General features: G+C 43.1%; 1 protein-coding gene across 1 annotated transcript in view; it reads left to right on the forward strand.

Moving 5' to 3' along the window:
- The window catches only part of KCNH8 (potassium voltage-gated channel subfamily H member 8), a 384197-nt gene that overhangs the window by 70761 nt on the left and 296427 nt on the right, over positions 1-17009 (forward strand). The window lies entirely within an intron of this gene.

Genomic DNA, 17009 nt, shown 5'->3' on the forward strand with positions numbered 1-17009 from the left:
TGCCTGTTTTTTCCTGCAAGTTGAGAGAATTAAATGCGAAATGCTACAGATATTAATTTCTCAATATTCAATCGCAGTTTAAGAAAATTAGTCATTTATTCCTCTTGTCAATGCAGCAAGAAAGGAACAGTGCAAAACTTGACCAGCTTGAAAAGTTCTACATTACATTTTTACTCATAAGGGAATATTTTATTTTTTGTATTTACTGTCAGAGAGTTCACAGTTAATATTTCAGATGTCATTATTTTTATTCCTATTGTGCATTTTCAGTATAAAATAAAATATTGTGAATATTTTATTAAATAAATTTAAATTTAATTTAAACTTTTTGAACTAAAAAAATTGCTGGGTGCTACCAAAGAATAAATTCACTCTCTCTTTGTAGTTAAATTAACACCCTAACTCTCTCTGGACATATGTTTTCAAGGACTTGAAAGATTGAAAAAAGTGATGTGTGATTCTCAGTCAAGCTGATCTGACTTACATGCTTGTCTGCATTGATACACTATTAAGTACAACAAACCATAAATAAGTAGAAATTGTAATCCTTATTTTCAGAAGTTTGCAAGAACCACATAGAAATCAATAAGAGAACAATTCAGTGCTGCACACTTTAGAGCTGCACACATATGTAGAAGGTGTTTAAGGGTTGGAGAGATCCGTGGGCTCCAGGAAAGTCAAAGGAGGCTTCGTAGGGAAGGTGGTCTTCTTACTGTTTTACTTGGTGTTGATCCTAGTCGCAAAGAGAAATTTGTTTTTCCCAGTTGGTACTAGAATCTTTTTTTATGAGTGGGAGATGGGAAAAAGGGAATTGAATTTGCCACTTGGAGGAACTTAGGGTTAAAGCAAGGGAACAAGAAACATCAGATCTTCAACCTTTTTGGACCTTAGCGGTGTTTTTCCATACTTATTCAGGAACTAGAACCACAGGTCTGCTTTGGGCAAAGCAATTTTTTTACTCAGTCCTTTGAGACTTGCAATAGTAGGGAAATGGCTCCTTAAAGAAAGGACTTAAACACACATACACACACACACATTTATTTCTTTATTTAAAAATAAAATGTATGTTCCTTGTACATATATTTATACTTTTACAACTCCTTACCTTAGGTATTTTGTCAACAGCTTTTTCTTTGGAATTTAAGGCAGTATGCCTTTTTACTTAAAAGATTCATTGTGATTGCCATCACAAGCAAACCAATATCTTCCGTGTTTCGAAGTTCATTTACAAATGAAAGTAAATCACTAAAATGTGCTTTTTTCATTTAGGAGGAATAATTTGTATGTCTTGGGCACAATGTCATTATACTTCCTGAGGTCAAGGAAGTATATTCATCTAGAAAGTAAAGCTGACATATTTAAGAAAAGACTTCACCCATTTGAAAACAGAGTGGGTTCCTGCAAGCAAAGCTAATTTAACCTTTGGCAGTTTAGAAAGTTATTAAACACTTACCCAGAGATTGGCTATTCCAATGAAAACCATTCAAACCAGTCATGTGGACTGTCTCAAATTCTCCAAGAGGTTGAAATTCCCTTGCAGAAGTAAGCAAACGATTGTGTCTTCACGTCTGCTCTCAGTACAAAAGCAGCTGGATTCCAAACAAAAAGCAGCTTTGCTTAGGGACATGCATTGTCAGTGGTTGCATGAGACCTGAGGGAAGTAAGTGCTGCCTGTTCACTACAAGTGTCAAGGAGAGATGTCACAGATGGAACGACAAGCTTGCTAAGGACCCGCAGAACCGCTAGTGGAAGAGCTGCAGGTATCTCATGAGTTGTCATCTGTGTCACTACACTCCTGTTTCTCGCTATTACTACAGCCTGGGCTGAAATGGAGGGAAGGCTTCAGGCTTTGAGCTCTGCTCAGAGCTTTGGGGGGAAGCACTTTCCCCTTGGGGGGAAGCACTGCTTAGGCCAAGGCTAGAGATTTGGCTCAGGGGACCTGCATTCCAGACCTCCCTTTGCCAAAAGTGACCGAGTGATCTGGGACATTTTACATTCCTTTCTGGTCTTCTGTTGTTTTGTCTGTACAGTATGGAGTTTGAACTAGGCAATCTCTGAGATCTCTTCCTGTTTTAACAAAAGTCCCTTTTAGAATTTATCTTTTATTTTTCAGAAAACCTCTTACATTCTGTGGGTGAAGAGATTTGCCATCAGCTTTTAAAATGGAAAGAAAGGGGCAAGGAATGGCCTTGGCACTAGGCTCTCAATTATGATTCCTTTCTCCTTCTACTTGTTTTCTTTTCCCATGATCGTATTTTCTCTAAAGTGACATTACCCAAATGCATAAAATGAAATTATATCCTCGCAGACCGTACACCTAGCTCTGTGATGATTCATGTCTTGATTATTACACACGGCTTAGTAGAAAGTAATGCAATTGTCCTTCCAATTTCATGTGAAGTCTAAGAGGAGAGAGGATTCATTTGAATACTTTACCCTCTTTTGTGTAATACAGTGCTTTGCATATTGCTTTCTTCAAGCTTGTCTTTCTACTCCTGAAATTCCACTGCAGTGGGTTCTGACACGTTGAGAAATGGCTGCTTTAATGTTGCAGCAGGCTGAGTTTCATGTACCTATTGTTAAAAATGTGATAAGAAAAACACATGTCCAAAGAGGAGTGATTCACGTTTCCCAGAGAGTCAAACGAGAGATGCAAATAAAGGACCTTGGCAAGACTCTGGCAGTAGATTCCTTGGACAGCAGTGCCTGGATGGAGCCCTCTTCTTGCTGGATCCCAAAAACATGGTGACTTTGTTGTTAGTGCTGACAGCTTCCTCTTTCACAGCCATATGCAACCAAAATCATCTCAGGAAGATGTTTCCCTACTACCCAATATTCAAATATTTTTATTTCAAAAATACCTAGTTAATGTCAGTATTCTTAGTCTTCATCTTGATTATCTCCATTCTCCAATACGGCCATAGTACTTAATGCTTCCGTTGACCACACTTTTCTACATACTTTGTCCCACGCCTACCATTTTCAAGGTGTGTCAGAGCGAGATACCGTGGGTGGCAAAGACAGATTCTGCATTCACAATGACTTATATTGGGGAGGGTGTAAAAAAACATATACAGTAATTTAAAAAGCAAGGGCAAATTGCCAGTATAACAGTCATAGAACAGAGGTCATGAGGAAGTGTGTGATGTATTTCCAAATGGGTTTTCTGAACCCCAAGTACTTTGATGTAAAGGCCGAGAGCTTACCTCTGAAAGGGGAAACTCCATGGAGGAGGTGGTGCTCGAGGGAGCAATGAAAGTCATGAAGGATTGTGACAAGCAGAGAAAAGCAGGCTGGTGGGAACCAAGACAGTGGTTCTCAAAGGCTCTGTATCCCTGCTGAGATGCACACTATACAGATGTAACATTAAGTAATATTGAACCACACAGTGAGAAAGTTTTCTCTTCCCAGTTGTCTTTCAGTACTTTTATTTAGGAAAAGAAGGCTTCAGTTTGATGTGAACACATCTTTAACCCCTGCGTCCACACTTGCTAGTTAACCATTCCCTGCCCCCATTCTTTAACACATAGCCAGTACGGCCCCAGACTTAAAAGACGATGGCAGACAATAGTACCTGTAATTCAATTTAAATGGGTTTCAGATTGCATCTACTTTTTAGTTCTCTTCATCTTATGGAAAGTCATGTTGGATTTCCACTTAAAATCGTGATATAAAATATTTTAATCAAATAAATGTATTTAAGGGAGAACTTAGATAAGAAAAGTAGAGGCAAATAATAGCACAAGGGTTAATTAGATAGGGCAGAATTTGTTTGGGTGATACATGTATGAATGTAGGAGAACATGAGTTTTAATATAAGTTATACTTGGCTTGGTAAGTAGCTCCATGTGATAACAAGGACAGTCCTGATGGAAAGTAGCCAGAATAAGATGAGGAAGAGAGGTTGCAAGCAGGTCAAGGTCAGGGAATACGGGACTCATGAACTTTATTCATGTTGTATCTTCCTTGGGATTCCAAGACCACTTTCTTTACCCACATGTTAATAACTAGGGTTTATTAATCCCTTCTCAGATGCCAGTATGGTATTATCTTCCATGTAATTATCACAGTTTTCATCACAACTACCCTAACAGGAAGGTATTAGCCTGAGTTTAGGAGTGAAGAATCTAACCAATGGCCCACAGCTAGTAGTTAAGAGAGTTGGGTTTGGAACCCAGACCTATCTGATTCCAAGACTCCTATTACCTTGTGCCTAGAAACCCTATTCATCTCCCAGCCCCAATGTGAGCACTGGCTTTTTCTGTCTAAGTCCACCTTTCCAACACACGGTCGACCTCCTCTTTGGATTTTCTGCATCCATCACACTATATTTCTGGGTAGTCATTTTTTTCTCCCCTTCACTAGAAGTGTTTCTCTGGCCATCTACGAACTAGATTGCAAAGACCCAGAAGGCCTGTTCCCATGTCCCAAGGCATCCAGCACTGTACTTTTTTCATGGTCAAAGCTCATATTATTTGAATTGAGCTAAATTTTCTTGCTCTGACATGGCTTATCACAGAAATACAGCTGTATCAACTCAGGGTAAGTGTGAGCAGGTGCTCTGGCAAAGATAACTCAGGACCTACCTGGGAAGGCTTTGCTTTGTCAGATTCCAAGAATCTAATTAATTAATTTTGAGCAAATCAGCAACCCTTTGGATTTCTTAAATCACTTTGGATTTTTTTATAGCTGGGCTGTGTAACATCTGAGTTAAATAGCACAAAAAAGGATACCTGGTAATTATAGACTTTTAGATGTCAGGGGAGAATTTTAAAGAATATCTTATCCTCCTTTCTTTTGTCGGTGAGGAAGCTGAAGGCTTAAGCAAGTTTCACAAGTCGCTTAAGGCCACAGAGCTTGTTAAGTGTAGGCCTTTAACTAAAGATCTCTCTGGATTCCTAGTCAATTATCTGGCTTTGAGCTTGGAGGTCACTTACCCCTTCTTCCCATCCAGTAGAGGAACCCCTACAGTATCTCTGACTGCTGTCAACTGGGGCTCCTTGTGAGCATGGAACAGGACCCCATTTTCTTTGGAAGCAATCCATTCCATTTAAAATTAAACAGCATCTTTTCCTTTGTTGTACCCAATAGAACCTTTCAATCCTGTCCATTGCTCTAAACAGCAGAGTTTTCTAGGACTCTCTTTTAAACCTGTCCTCATTTCCATCCACAGGCACTCCTGTGATCCTATCAGTTCCAGGGTTTTAAATCTATACACTGAGGACTTTCACCTTTGTATCTCTAGACCAACTCTCTCCTCTGAACTCTAGACCCATATACAGCCAATTACCGGATGTCTTCTTTTGGATGTCTAGTAGGCATCCCAGATTTAATACCCAAAACCCAAATCTTGATTGTACCTTCCCACCAAAAATCTCCTCCCACCCCCTAATCTTCATGTCATTAAACCAGACTCTATTTTTTCGGTTGCTTTGGCCAGTAACCTGAAGTCACCCTGGTGTTTCCCATTCTCTTTCATTGTCTATCTAAACCATCAGCTACCCTATTGGCTCTATTTTAAAATAACACAACATTGTTATCAACTATGCTCCAATATAAAATAAAGATTTTTTAAAAAATAAAATAAAAAGGAAAGAATCTGAAAAAGAATACACACACACACACACACACACATATTCAGATATGTATATATATATCTGAATCACTTTGCTGTGCACCGGAAACTAATACAACATTGTAAATCAACTATACTTCAATTTTAAAAAATTGATGTGTTTTGATACACAGAAGTTTGTTTCTTACCACTGTTAAATACATCAAACTTTTCTTTAAAACAAAAATTAAAAACTAAAAATTTCTTCCAGAATCCAACAAATTCTTACCAACTCCACTGCTCCCATTGTAGTTCAGGCTATCATGCTTCTTGCACAGACGACTACCCCCCGCCCCTCCATGTTCCTCAACAGTCTCTTCTCCCCGCAGTGGCTGGAACATAAATCAAAATCCCCTCCATGGGGCTCCCCTGGTGGCGCAGTGGTTGAGAGTCCGCCTGCCGATGCAGGGGACATGGGTTCGTGCCCCGGTCCGGGAAGATCCCACATGCTGCGGAGCGGCTGGGCCCGTGAGCCATGGCCGCTGAGCCTGCGCGTACGGAGCCTGTGCTCCGCAACGGGAGAGGCCACAACAGTGAGAAGCCCACGTGCCGCTAAATAAATAATATGTCTTCAATTAATTATAAAATTAAACCAAACTTTTACACAGAAAATAAAAAACACTCTTCCTTCTGACATGCCCACACTCACATCTCTGACTCCTTTTATCAGAAAATCTTTTGCTGATCACCCCCTCTCCCATATATTATCCCAATACTCTGATTTATTTGTCTTCACAGTATTTATCACTATCTGACAGGCTCTGCATTTATCTGTTTGTTTTTTCATCCTTTGCGTATCCCACAAAGGCATGAGCTCAATGAGAGCTGGGATTTTATTTTATTTTTGTGGTTTCCTGCAGTGTCCTCAGCCTGCAGCATGGTGTCTGCAAAATGTAGGTGCAACCGATAAATATTTGTTAAATGAATTTCTCCTTTAACTTTGTCATTGAGCCGGGTCTTATACTTGTACCGTGTTGACTCTGGAATCCCTGTGCGGGCATTTGCCTCTATTCCTAGAAATATCATAATTTTAGTGTGGGCCATGGGGCAGAGTTGGCAAAATCTTTTTGAGTCTGGATTTTTGCCATCCTAAGTTAATTTATGATGACTGTTAATGTTAGCCACGGTTACTATGTATTGAACACTTGCATAGCCATCACCCTGCCAGGTGTTTTACAATATTATTTCCCTTAATCCTTACAATGGCCCTATGGGAAATGCTACTCTTGTCCTCATTTTGCTCATGAGGAAATTGAAGCCTGGAGAGTTAAGTGACTTGGTCACACAGCCAGGGAATGGCAGAGCAGAGCCACACTTCAAGGCCACATGTCCTGGATTCGGATACACTGTCGTAATGAAGAGCAACGGGCTCCGGAAGCAGACAGATCTGGGTTAGCATTTACTCACGTAGCTGTGTGATGTCGACTGAGTCCTTTTCCTCCCTTGACCTTCCCCGTCGTCCCATAAATGAGAGTAAGAGTAATACCAACTTCATAGGGTTGTTACGATGAGTCGATGACTCTGGTCCCCTGCTTAGCACAGTCCTGGCACAGAGTTAAAGCTCAATAAGCGTTGTCATCATGGCAGTATAATTAATAGGACTAAAAAAAATTAACGAATAATGATTTTGCTTCTATTGGGCAACACATGTCCTCTTAATGTTCTTTTTATCCCACATCTATCTATATTACTTCTCCCTTCCATCTATGCATCTGTAAATCTGATAATGGCATCTTCCTATATAAACTAGTGATTAAAAGTGGTGAAGGATGTACAGGTGAGGATAAACCTTTAGACAGCCAGGGATGCCCTCTAGAAACCGTGTGAGCTTTGTTTTGACAGCAAGAAGGTACTGGTTAGTATGGCACCTTCTAGGAGCATGACTTAGTTTCACCAGTCTGTTCTGTTCATCTGCTAAAAGGCGAGCACAGCTTTACTTTCCTTCCCAGGGGATCCTACCGGGACTAAATGACTCAGTAGGAAATCCAAGAAGAATCTCATATCTCCTGCTTTGGGCAGACTGGTCTCTAGTTAGCCCTCTTCTTAGCAGTGCTTGAGGTAGCCTGGATGCTTGGCACTTTTAAAAGCAGTGGAGAGGGGCAACCCACCATTTCTTTCCATGGTTTGTCATCACACGGTAATGATAACATGAATGGCAATTGATAGCCTTCGTTGAGTACTTATCCTGTGTCATGCACTGGAAAAAAAATCTTTTATCTGCACAGCAATATACTAGATGTTACTCCTATTTTCTGGAGAAAACTGTGCAGAGTGGGTTTTGGTTGGTGCCCCATCCAGATCCCCTTTACTTTGCTAGGTCAGTCATCGATTTGCTGCCTCATGGCTCTGAGCGAGCTGTTTGACACGTGCTCCGTGATAACGGACTTCCAGTAGAGGGCGCCAGGGGGCTCTGCGGGAGGAAGATGCTCTCCTGCCCGTGCAGAGTGGTCCTGGAGGAGGGAGGTTTGAGCGCCAGGGCGGCTGCTGAAGCCTGCCCGCCACGCATCGAGCCCCAGACACGGTCGCTGTGCAAACCTGCAACCTTAGTCCCACCGTAACCGTCCCACAGCTGTCTTCACCCTGAAACCAGAGCCCCTACGTGACTCCCCTCCTCCCGCCAGCCCCCAGATTTCCCGCACCCGCACCCACAGCATCAGTTGCTCATCTGGCCCCGCTTGCACCTCACACTCCCGAGAGTGGAGGCCACTTGCTTGCACGGCAGCCCAGCCCCTGTCCATCGTGGCCAACCCAGCATCCTTCTGTGCTCTCTGGTGAACTGAACCCCACTGTTTTCAAGTTTATCTTCCTTAGATTATCTGCCTCAGCTCCAGGGTACTACACAGGTACTCTTTCATCACAGTTAGTAATTATCTATATTGCACTTTATATCCTGTATGATTTCCATATCCGGCTTGGATCCAGACTGCTGTCGGCCCATCCCACGGCTGCTCCAAGCATTGGCTGCTGAACTGACAGAGGCTCCCTCCTCAAATAATTGCCCTCAGCGACGGGAGCTGCCTTGCCCAGGAGGTTAGCACCCTCCCTAATCCTCCCCTCCACCTGTGAGCCAGAGGCAGTGACTAACCCACGAAAGCCAGCTCCTGTGACCTCAGGCAAGGACAACTCTACAGTACGGTTCACACCCTCCAGAGGCCCCTGTGGATCAGGTTGAGGTGAAGCTTCACCAGAAACCTGGTCCTTTCTTAGCGCTCTCTCCCATTCTCAGTCCTCCTCTTCCTCTCATTCTCTTATAGGCTTTACTTGAGAGTCAGCCCTCAGTAAATTAGATATGTCCTAATCCTTGTCTCAAGCTCTGCATTGAGGCAACCTGGCCTCAAATATGTACCCAGGCCACAGAGCTAGAAGATAATGAAGCTGGTGATTGTACTAGGTCTATCTGACTCCAAATCCTATGTCTTTTTTTTTTAATTGAAGTATAGTTGATTCACCATGTTGTGTTAGTTGAAGGTGTACAGCAAAATGATTCAGTTTTTTCAGATTCTTTTCCACTGTAGGTTATTACAAAATACTGAGTATAGTTCCCTGTGCTGTACAGTAGGACCTTGTTGTTTATCTATTTTATATATAGTAGTGTGTATCTGCTTAACCTCAAACTCCTAACTTATCCCTCCCCCAGCCTTTCCCTTTTGGTAACCATAAGTTTCTTTCCTATGTGTGTGAGTCCGTTTCTGTTTTGTAAATAAGTGCATTTGTATCATTTTAAAAGATTCCACATGTAAGTGATATCATATGGTATTTGTCTTTCTCTGTCTGACCGATGTCATTTAGTATCATCTCGAGGTCCATGAATCCTGTCCTCTTCGCCACCACTTTCTTATGGTTGAGGGAATCTCTCGCTTCCAGCATGTTCTCCGTAACATAATGTGTCTTCTATGCTGAGCATTTTGGTCTTGACAATGGCCTGTCATTGGTCCAGGGTGAAGTTTGTGATTACTGGCTCAACATCCAAGGCCTGTGCCCACTGTCACTGGAGGCCCACACGCCCATGATCTCTTCCGTGGAGGCTCACACACCCTTTGCTGTTACCGCCTCCTGCCATATCTCTTCCTCCTTTCTCTTCCCCAAAGAGTGTGGGCCAGCATCCAGGTTGGAGCTCTACCACCCCAGTTCCCTGAAGTGAGTCTGCTTGTTTAGCTAAATCGCTCTCCTCTTCTCCAGGCATGTTTATTTGGGGTAGGCTAGTTCTCCACGCCCTGGGAATTGTGCACTGGCATTCACTGAGTTTCAGAAACTAAGCTGACAACTTGACACTTGCATGCCTTTTAGGGAAATCATGGTTATTACTGGGGGCCGTAGCAGCAGGTTTATTTATAACTCCTGGCACTGCACACTGGCATGAAGTGGGATGCTAGCGGAAGGCAGTTGGAAGGCTACAGGGAGGGACCCAGGAGAACTAGAAGGACCTGGATTTCCAGGTAAGTTTGTATGTGTCAATCTTGAAAGGTAATTAGGCCAACACGGTGTGAAAGCAGCTTGTTTCAGCCCATTTCGTTTTCAGGTACTCTAACGCAGAGTGAAAGATTGAGCAGAAAATTCAACACGTCTTGGATTTAATTGTCTCTTTTCCATGATCCCACCATGTATTGTGGTTTTGTGGTTTGTCGTTTGACTACCAAATACCGATCCCGTCGGGGGGTTTTCAGCCTAGTCAATGCTCCCTGGTTGACCCCAAGTGACTCCTGTTTTCCATTTGGTAGCAATTACTTGACAGTTACACAACTTCTTCTCTCCCTGCCTCAAAAAACAAACTAATAAATAAGGGATGGGCGTTCTTATTGGTAGCTGTCCTTTCTTCAGAGAGGCTGTGTATCCCCCTTCAGAAGGTGGTTCCACGCCAGCTTTGCTGCCTTTCCTTTGTGGCTGGATGGAGTACAGCTGTCGCTAATTCAGTCACATTTTTAGTTGTCCCACCGTTAGATGAAATTATGAGCCGTCGCTAGCAAGTGTCAGCAACTGCAAATAGCAATGCCGCCTTTGAAGGCAGCAGAATCCAACTGGGAATTGAGAAAATAATAGAAATTTAGAATAATGGGCATGCTTGGAATGAACCATTTTTGGGTTCAGAAACCTAGTTCCCCTGGTAATTTGAATGAGCAGTTTTGCTAATAAAATTTGTCCGTGTTGAATGAACCTGCGGGATCTACCCATCATTCACAGAACAACTTGAATTATCACCCCATCAAATTTTGCCCCTTCCTTTAGCTGGCTGGCTCTTTGAGCCAGTTTTCTCCATTGTAGGCGGGGAATGAGGGAGAAAAAAATAGAAAGAGATGGTAGCACCAGCTGAGGCGGGCTGGTCTCCGTCTACATGGGTGATGAAGCTTGTTTACTTTATGCAGGTAACTTTGGATGAAATTCAAGTGGTGCTGCATTGAGTTGAAAGGGCAGATATTCGTAATAGAAATTCCCAATGATGGTCAATATTTACCAGCAGTCTTGATGAATTTTGCAGATCTATGATCCCCGCCCCTCTCACCACAGGGGGTTTTTAACTTCAGGAAAATGAGTAATTGTCACTGACAGCCTCAAAATTTTTAACAATCATCATAATTCCCCAGACCAGTCAAGTGTGTTAGTTTACCTGCCACCTTCATGGACGTGCCCTTTTGTAGAACCTCTTTTTCCCCAGTGGAATAGAAATGCTTGTCCGTCCAAGAAGTACAAAGCCCCAGATACAACAGGAACCCCTTTTGTGCTCTCTGCAGTTTCCCCAGCAGTCAGAGTGCTGTTCTCAAGGAAACCGTTATCTCAGCAGGATTGATTTTTCCGCTGGGCCCCGGGGATGGCAGCAGCGGGCAGCAGGCCAGGTGTGGGGAGCCCGGGAAGGGGCGGAGGAACCAGAGTTGCAGGGCAGGTTGAGCAGAGGCTGAAGGAAGGCTTTGGGGTGAGCAAAGGCAGTGTGGTAAAGAGCTCCAGCTCTGCTTTTCCACCTCACATAGCTGTGTGAGGGTAGAGAAGACACTTAACATCTCTGAGGTCGTATCTTCAGGTTTAAATAGAGAGTGACAGCAGGCCACACCTCCTGAGGGTGCCATGAGGACTGGGTGACGGATTCCTGGGGTCCCAGCGCCGTCCGTCGCTTGAAAAGGCTAACCATTTGGCTTGTGTACACTTATCGTCACTGCTAATTCATGTTGGGGGAAATCATCCGCTTTGGTTGAAAAGTGTTCTGTTTCAGTTTATTTAGCTAATGTGGCTTGAGAAATTTCACCTTCCGTTTCTACAGTTTATAAAAATCTGTCAAGTCCAAACTTTTTTTTTTTTTAAAGACACCAGTTGTACTTGAACATTTGTTACTTCTTTTTTTAAAATTTATTTAGTTTTGGCTCTGTTGGGTTTTCGTTTCTGTGCGAGGGCTTTCTCTAGTTGCGGTGAGCGGGGGCCACTCTTCATCGCGGTGTGCGGGCCTCTCACTATCGCGGCCTCTCTTGTTGAGGAACACAGGCTCCAGACGCGCAGGCTCAGCAGTTGTGGCTCATGGGCCTAGTTGCTCCGCGGCATGTGGGATCCTCCCAGACCAGGGCTCGAACCCGTGTCCCCTGCATTAGCAGGCAGATTCTCAACCAGTGAGCCACCAGGGAAGCCCCTGTCAAGTCCAAACTTTTAAAGTAGGTGAGGATTTTGTGAGCAGGTGAGCGCACATGCATAGCCAGGAGTCGTTGTGATTGATGTACACATTGTTTTCTGGAGGCAAATATTTTAAAACCTTGAAAAGTTTCTCTTTACTATATGAAGACTTTTCTAGCCCTTTTTATTTTTTGGTTTGTTCATCAAAATCTTCTTCCGGGAAAAATACATACTTGTTTGTTTATGGGTTTAACAGATTCCTATATAATTTTTACTGAGTGCCAGGCATGTTCTAGGTTCAGTACAGCTATTGACTCAGTGAATCCTTATTACAATACTCTGAAGTCGGTTCTGTTATCATCCCTGTTTTACAGTTACGTACGTCGAAGCCCAAGGCCATTCAAGTTCAAGCAAGTTCGAGATCCTTAGGTAGTGAGCTGCCCAGCTAGGATTCTAACCCAGGCTGACTGGCTTCAGCGTCAGTGCTTGCAGGGAGCAGGCTGGACCAGTCTGGCCTATTAGGGCTATGGGGACTTTTGAATGAAAGGAGCTGGGAGTATTGAAGTTGTTCTGTGTGTCTGTCAGGATGGGATTTCTGGGTTGACATTCAGTCACCTTATGTATTCAGCTTAGGGCTGTGGCTTTCACCAGGAATCTCCCCGTTGCATGAGGCCGTACAGATGGGGAGTTAGGGAAGCAGAGTTGCTGCAAAGTGAGGTCAAGGACTCCCTTTTAAGAATCTGTGTCGTGTGTATTAGGAGCCACTGGAGTTGAGTGAATTAGCCGTTTTCTGAATGAATCTCTAAACTAGATTCTGAGACCCTTGGCGTTTCTGGTTCACCTTCAAGAGCCCTGTTTAGTGATTCATAATAGTTTTACTCAGCACAAATAGAAGACCTACACACCAAAACCAGGATTTTACCATTTATCTTCTTTTTTTTCTTCTGATAAATAAATGTCAAATTTAGGGAAAAAAAGTCAAATTCCACTAACCATGGGGAAGCCCATGGACTTAAAAGATATTTTTAGGCTTCACTGGCTTGCGTATGCCTTGGAGGAAGTTGATGGACTTGTCTGTCCTCCTTCTTCAGTGACTGTCCCCGATCCACCCACAGTGAGCTGCTTGTGCCATACCATCTGACTATGCTTTTAGATAGAAAAGTACCATGGGCTTTCCCTGCTGCACATTCTCCTGGGTTTCCTTTTACGTCACTGGTGGCTCTTTCTCAGCATCTCTTTTCTGAGACTTCATAAAACTGCAGTGCTCTGGAACTCAGCCTTTGGGCAGATTATTTCACTCCTCTGCTCAAGATGCTATGATGACCTCACCTACCGTGTCCTTGCATTAAGACCTTTTATCATCTGCCCCTTTACGCTCGCTTTGGCCTAATTGCCTATTACTTTGCTAGAGCTTCCAGAGCCCAGTACCACAAGCTGAGTGGCTTAAACCACAGGCATGTATTGTGTCACAGTTTTGGAGGCTAGAAGTCTGAGATCAAGGTGTCAGCAGGACTGTGTTCCCTTTGAAGTCATCAGGGAAGGATCTGTTCCAGTCCTGTCTCCTAGACTCTGTTGGGACCTTGACATGTGCCACATCATGCCAGTCTTCACCTGGCAGCCTCACTGTGTGCATGTCTGTCCAAATTTCTCCTTTTTTATAAGGACGCCAGTCCTAGTGGGCGAGGGGCCCATCGTACTCCAGTATGACCTCACCTTAATTAGCTACATCCACAGTGGCTCTGGTTCCCAGAAGGGCCACACTGTGAAGTACTGGGAGTTAGGACTTCAGCATATGCATTTTGGTGAGACACAATTCAAGCGACAGAACTACTGTGCTCTCCCTTGCCCCCGGTGAGGTGTCACGCTGCCTTTGTTGCTGTCCTGTGAATACTTGGGTGTGTCTCTGCCCTAAGGCCTTCGCATTGTCTGTTCCCTCTGCCTGGAACATCCTTGCACCCCAACTGCCCACAGGGCTCACAAACTGCCCCCTTCTCAAGTCTGTCTTCAAATATACTTTTCTCAGTAATGCCTTCCTCCCCTGATCATACCCTTTAAAATCATATCATCTCCCCTCTTCCCCACCCTGCCCCCCAATCTCCCTGATTTATTGTTTTTCTGCAGTACTCACCACCTTCTAACATACTTGGTAATTTGCTTATTTACTAGTTTTGTTGTTTGTCCTCCCCCAACGCTGACACTGGAATGTAAGCCCAACGAGGGGCACTTGGTCTGTTTCCTCCTCTGATTTATTCCATACACCTAGAACAGCAGTACTTGGAGCATAACAGCAGCTGGAAAAAATGTGTGTAGCTTTCTCATTTTTCTTTATCAGTTGGTTTAGTCATAGAGGTGCATGCCTTTCATACATTGGAGTAAGGCAGGTGGGAGGAGGACATAACATGTCTTAAACCATTTTCTTGAACACCACGACATAGCTTTCCTGTAGCGCCCTACACCTGGGACCTTTAGCCAGATGTCACGTTTATGATGATTGCAATTCCTGGGGGCAGCAGGGCGCAGGTGGAGGGACCTTGCCCTCCCTCCCTTCCTGGAGCTCAGAGCATTTTCCACATAAAAGATGAAACCGGATCCCTTCTGCTGAGACACTGAGAGGCCTCATTTGACTCGTTTCCACTGTCATTTAGCTATTGGAGGAGCCATCACCGAGGCTCATGGAAGAAACCGATGGTCAGCCTGAGAACTCAGGCGTCCTGACTTGCTGTGATTTTCCTTCTAGCATAATAAGGTAGAAAGCTCCAAAAGTGACCACAAAGTACTCTGGGAGCTGGCTTCACTAGAGTGGATGAGGTTTCAAAGGCCCACAGATGTCACATCCAGTTTTCTTAATAATCAAGACCTCTCTCTCATGGGCCTCTGGTAGCCCGTGTCAGGAGCGATTCCCAGCAGGACCACGGAGCTAGGCAACTCCCCGTGCATTTCTTGGTCTTAAAATGCATCATTTTAAATTAAAATTTTCTATTTGTTCTCATCCTTTGCCCTCATAAATATTGTGTATTTTTATGAGCCTGTGTCCTCATAGAATGTGGAGTTTAATGAGGGCAAGGGTGTCTTACACATTGCTGGTTTGTTTTCATTGTGGTGCCAGCATAGATGCTGGCACATACAGGATGCCCGAGGGCTGTTTCTTAAGCCCCAGCTGAAGTCCAGCCTCAGAGCTGCATTACCATCCAGCTTCCTAGCTTAGCACAGTGGGCAAGGACCATGCCTGGACCATTTTGGTTTAGTTTCTTCCTGGAACTCATGAATGGCCTTCAAAAGTAAAGGCTGACATATCACATTAAGCAGTGCTTTAGCCAGGAGGAAGATTGGTGGTTTGTAGGAAAGCATGGAAGGGTGTTTCTGACATCACGAGGCCCAGGAGGTGAACTGTCTCAACAAGGTACCCAAAATGGATGAGACTTCAAAGGGAAGGCCTGGCTACACAGAGGCCATTGATTTTTTTCAGCCACACTCATTCCTGGCTGGCAACATTATCCACAAACAGCAGGGGTATCAGGAAGTTGACATTGACAGAGGCCACACACCAGATCCCTCAGTCCACAGGTGATAAACCCTATCATTTGTTTCCTGCACAGTGTCTCCTCTGCACCTCTGTGCTGTTGGTGCTGCCCCCATGAATCCATCTGAAAGGAAGTAGTGCCTCTTTTTTTTAAAAAAATAAATTTATTTATTTATTTTTGGCTGTGTTGGGTCTTTGCTGCTGCGCACGGGCTTTCTCTAGTTTCTCTCTCTGGGGAGGAGAAAGGAGGATTGAAACAGACTGAGGCAGCCAACTGTCCGTGAAAAGTATCACAAAGGGTATGTCAGCCATTGTTATTATTCTGGATTTTATGACGTTTGTGTTTGTCAACTTTTTACAGTTTGTCATTTTTGTGATTATTCTCAGCCTAAATGAATCTTCATCTTTACTCCTAATGTATTTATATTTTTTCTTACAAAATTCCTCTTGGTTTTAAAAAGCTTTAGGACTTCCAAAACCTGGATCATCCCTCCCTCCATCTTCTCAATTCCCTTTGTTACATCTTGAAAAGTCTTCTGGGGTCTAATGCATAAAATTCTCAAATAAAGTTTAATCTCATTTTTCAGCTAATATTAGTAATGTCTACATGGACTGCAACTTCTAAAAAATATGTAGATATTAAATAATTAGTACTTACCAAGTCTCTGAGTATTACAAGAAAAAATAACACTAGCATCCCGTTATTATAGGACAGATGTAGCCAGGCAACTTGAGTAGATCTTCATAGCCTCGATGCTTCAATGAATTCCTCAGAGTTCTTATCTATCTGCCTTCCAAATGGGGCTATGTTCATCTACATAGAAAATTACATTTCTACATGAGAAAATGGTTTTTTCTAATTATTTTCAGATATGAGAGAATTGCTAAATGCCATTTTTGCAGAATGCCTTTATTCTATAATAATAGATGCTTAAATAAAAAAAGTGTTTTACATAGCCAAAATATATTCTAGTTTCCTGGGAAAAAAGATGGTGGTGAAATGTTTCATTACTTCCACTTGAACTAGAATTGACTAATTAGAATTAGTGCCTGTGTGTTTGTGTATGAAGGGTAATTTTTTTGGCATTTCCAATCATCAACATAACCGCAGTGAAGGTTTCAGAGAACATCCGTAATGCCTTGTAAAAATGCCTATGATGTGACAAATAATACCAGCTCTCGATTTAAATAAACTGCATTCCAAGAAAAATAGATGTACTAAGCTTTGATAACAGTAAGTGGATCAGAAGAACTTTCCAGCTCAGGTATAAGATAGCTGTAGAGCCT

The sequence above is a fragment of the Delphinapterus leucas genome, chromosome 4 (genome assembly GCF_059928025.1).
Source record: "Delphinapterus leucas isolate spDelLeu-1000000601 "Yukka" chromosome 4, BTC_Dleu_Yukka2, whole genome shotgun sequence".
NCBI lineage: Eukaryota > Metazoa > Chordata > Mammalia > Artiodactyla > Monodontidae > Delphinapterus > Delphinapterus leucas.